Source organism: Poecilia latipinna, unplaced genomic scaffold, assembly GCF_001443285.1.
Source record: "Poecilia latipinna isolate Pla-1442-1.1 unplaced genomic scaffold, P_latipinna-1.0 Scaffold3105, whole genome shotgun sequence".
In the NCBI taxonomy this organism is placed as follows: domain Eukaryota; kingdom Metazoa; phylum Chordata; class Actinopteri; order Cyprinodontiformes; family Poeciliidae; genus Poecilia; species Poecilia latipinna.
In genome coordinates this window covers 20,359-24,618 of record NW_015115721.1, presented here as the reverse complement: position 1 = coordinate 24,618, position 4,260 = coordinate 20,359, and the positions used below count along the sequence as shown (strand labels likewise).

Here is a 4,260-nt window from a genome sequence, read left to right as displayed (position 1 = left end):
TAATAGTTTTGCTTGCACATTCATTTTAATAATATCAATTCTTGAATTCAGATCTAAAGGCAAAGTGGTCCATCTGTCTATGAGTGATTCTATAATTGGAAATACATTTGGCACTTCAAGAAATGACAAAAAAAAAATTCATTTCTTAAAAAGTTTCTTAGGTAGTCTATTGAAAAGGCATTAAACTTTAAAAAAATCTGTAATTGCCAAACATTAGCTACATATTTTATAATTTTTTCTCAGAAAAAACGTATGTTTTGCGGTATGTTATGTCAACTCTGTTACGGACAATATAGACAGTGAGTGAAAAAAACAATAAATTCTAGCAGACTAAAATATTTTTATTCCATTACACCAAGTGTCCTACTACCCAAATACTTTAAATTGAGATGTTTTACTTAAAAATACATTTAAAAAAATCAAAAGATACTCAACTTTTCACAGAGTTATTCGCATAGGGTCAAACGTTTTTCATTAAAACTCATTGAAAACCATCATTCTTTTAGAAATAAATTTGGTCAGTAACACTAAATCACAGCAGAAGTCAACCAACAATGTATATGGTGCTCTGGACAACAGTTTTCCTTTTTTGTGTGTGAAAGTATGTCATAAACATGTCAACTCTGTTACCTAACAGAGTTGGTGTTAGTAACAGAATTGACAGGACCATAATAATTTAGAACTGAAAACTCTGTTACCATCAACTCTGTTACCCTATTTGGTAACAGAGTTGATGGTAACAGAATTGACAATTTCAAACATTTTTATTAAAAACTCCACTTGTGAGTAGAAATGCTGAAAAAACATGACACCACTGAGATAATGGTTTAAAAACCATTAAATAAACTTGTCTCTGATCAAAAATCTGTGGTATTTTTCTCATGATACTTTGGTAACAAGATTGACGTTGAAAACAATAACCACTGATGATTGTGATTTTTAGATTAAAATATTTCCCAGAGAATGGCACATAGACCACTGTGTGTTTGAGTTCTTATCAGTAAAAGTAAATTACCTAATTTTATGCAGTTTATATAGCCGCAGAAGGCAATTTCACAGATTTACAGGGACAAAACCATATGGTAACAGAGTTGACAAACAATTCTTGGACACATATTTTTTTGAAAATAAGGGTATTTTGAGTTAATTTAATGTGATGTTGTTATTAAATTGACCATTTAGGCAGTTTAAAAAAAGACAGAAAAACAAATTCACCAAAGAAAAATAATAAAACATAGGTTTTTGCATCATTTTTCAGGTTAATAAAAAAGACAGTACCCAACTCGGACAACAAGAAGTCTTGGTTTTTCAGCTATATAAAACAATTTTAAATGTATTTACTTAAATGTTTTTACTTGTTAAATATTATGATCCATTAAAATGAGTAATAAATTACTAAAACATTTAAAAATTGAAATATTTTAATATACCAGACCAAAAATAATGACTCTGGACATCAAATGTATCTGCAATTATAGAATCACTAATATATCTTTTTGTATCTCTTGGCTTATTTTATCGTAATTAGCTTTGTACAACAGAGATAACCCTTTAGTAATGTTAACCCCTAGACATTTAATTTCCTTCATATTCCATTTAATGGGAAATGACTTCTGTATTTCTTTTGTTGGGATGTAATTGAGTGTTGGAATTTGTGTTTTGGTGACATTAATTTTATATCCCGAAAGATAACCATAGTTTCCAAAAAGATTAATCAATTCTGGTAGAGATTCATTTGGCTGTTCAAGAAAAGTTACTACATCGTCTGCAAAGACCCTATTTTGTGTTCCTCTCCATTTATTTTAACTCCCTTAATTTTTTTGTCTTGTCTTACTGCTTGTGCCAGAGGCTCTATGAAGAGGCCGAACAGTGTAGGTGATAGAGAGCACCCCTGTCTGGTTGATCTTTGTATGTTGAATTTATCGGTCAGGCTTCCATTTACTTTGATTCTCGCTGTGGGGTGTTGATATAATGTCTTTATACACTGTATTGATTTATTGCTGAATCCAAATCGTTCTAACGTTTTATATAGAAATTCCCAATTTACCAAATCAAATGCTTTTTCTGCATCAACACTTACCATTATAGTACTTTGTTTTTTCTGCTGTGCTTGATCTACTATATGTAATACTCTTCTAATATTATTGTGTGTTTGACGTCCTCTCATAAAACCTGTTTGGTCTTCCTCTATCAATTCTGTTACAAAGGTATTTAATCTATTAGAAATAATGGATGTGTATATCTTATAATCTACATTTAATAATGAGATTGGCCTATAGTTGCTACAGTGTTCCTTATCTTTTCCTTGTTTTGGTATGACTGAGATGATGGCTTCACTCCATGACGGAGGTATTTTGTTGTTATTAAGAGTCCAATTGAAAGAGGCTGTAAGTATTGGTGCCAACTCTTCTCTAAAGATCTTATACCACTCCATCACTGCCTGGCGATTTATTATTTTTTAATGTATTTATTGCCTCTTTTACTTCCTCTATTGTGATTGCTGCTGTTGTCAGTGTCTCATTTTGTAGTTTGCCAATTGTTGGCAAATCTAATGCATTTAAAAAGGTTCTCATTTCTTCCTCATGTGCAAATTCAGGCTGTGTATACAGTTTCTCATAGTATTCTCGAAAAATGCCCTCTATTTCCTCTAGATTATCTGTTAGTTCACCTGTGTAGGGGTTTCTAATTTTATATATCGCATTAAGCGTTTGTTGTTTGCGTATCCGTTTAGCTAACAGTTTAGCTGCTCTTGAACCTGCTTCGTAGTAATTCTGTCTCAAAAATGTGAGTCTTTTTTCAGTCTCTCCTGTCAATATATCGTTTATTTTGTTTCGTACCATCTTTGTTTCTTGGTATACCTTTGGGTCTTTTGTTTTCTGATATTCCTGTTCTAGTTCCCTAAGTCTCTCTGTATTCGCCCTGTATGTTTGTAATTTAATTCTTTTATCATGCGCAGTTTCAGCTATGAGCTTTCCCCTGATGACAGCCTTCATTGCATCCCATAAAATTGTTGGGTCTACAGTCCCGTTATTATTTTCTTCATTATATTGTTTTATTTCTGCTTTCATCTTTTCTCTCAGGTGTTCACTATTCAATATTCCCACGTTCAGTCTCCATACCATATTTCGTTTCCTGTTACTTAGACAAATATTTAAATAAATTAGATTATGGTCAGAAACGTCTGCCACCCCCTATCCTGGTTTCCTTCACTCTGTGTTTGTCATCCACCTTAGTTAAAAAATAATCTATTCTTGAATGAACTCCATGAGCAGCCGAATAATGTGTAAAGTCTTTTTCTAATGGATGTAGGCTTCTCCAAATATCTATCATTCCCATTTCTTCTAATGAGACTTTTATAAATTTTGATATCTGCATTTTAGTTTTTTTGCGACTCATGTCCATATTATGGTTCAGAACTACATTTAAATCACCTCCACAAATTAGAGTTCCTTCTGTTTCTACTGCTATTAAATCAAAAAGGTTCTTGAAGAAGTTTTTGTTACTCTCTGGAGGTGCATATACGTTTACCAAGGTTATAAATTCATTTTCTATTCTTCCTTTCAATATTATGTATCTTCCTTCTTTATCTTTTAATTCCTTTTTGTAGTCAAATTCTATTGTGTTCGAAATTAATATTGCAACTCCTCTTCTACGCCCCTCTTTATATGAACTGTAGTATAAATTCCTGTAGCCATATTTTTTTAATTTTTCATGTTCTGTTTTGGGTAAATGGGTCTCTTGTAGGAATATAATTGGTGCTTTTTCTTTTTTCAGTTTTGTCATCCCCCTTTCTTTTTTACTCACTACATTCAAACCATTCACATTCAGCGACATTATCTTGATATCAACCATAACTATGGTTAACTAGGCCCTGCAAATATGCTCCCAAGCAACTCAAAACAAAACCAGCATGAACTTTTGCTAACCAACCATAAACCAAAATCCCGATGGACTTTCAAACATGGGGTATCTCTCTTCCCCAGGTCCCTGTTGGTGGGTGGAGAGGAAATCCTCACCTCTATTGAGGGCCCCTCCCTAGATCTAGTACTACTCCCATCCTGTGGGGTACCACTCCATCTAGACATGTCCAACTTCAGTCTCTCACCCTCACTCAGTCGGTTTTAACTAAATTTTATAAAATGAATAATAATAATAGAAAAGCCTGAATAATTTTAAGTATTCTCTCTGCTAGTTTCTTCTTCTGTCAGTCGCTTTGTCCACAACAAGGTATGGTAAAATACCAAGTTTGATAACGTGATC

The 4,260-nt window shown here is 32.8% G+C and overlaps 1 protein-coding gene and 1 long non-coding RNA gene across 2 annotated transcripts in view; both read right to left on the bottom strand.

Annotated features, from left to right (window-relative positions):
* The window catches only part of atg14 (autophagy related 14), a gene marked incomplete at its 5' end in the record, with an annotated part of 44,596 nt that overhangs the window by 20,216 nt on the left and 20,120 nt on the right, over nucleotides 1-4,260 (bottom strand). The gene's annotated exons all lie outside the window — the stretch shown is intronic.
* Nucleotides 595-4,254, bottom strand: LOC106940141 (uncharacterized). The gene is made up of 2 exons (XR_001423015.1): nucleotides 3,643-4,254; nucleotides 595-2,172 (listed from the first exon to the last, which is right to left on the bottom strand). It is a non-coding gene; the product is annotated as an uncharacterized LOC106940141 (long non-coding RNA).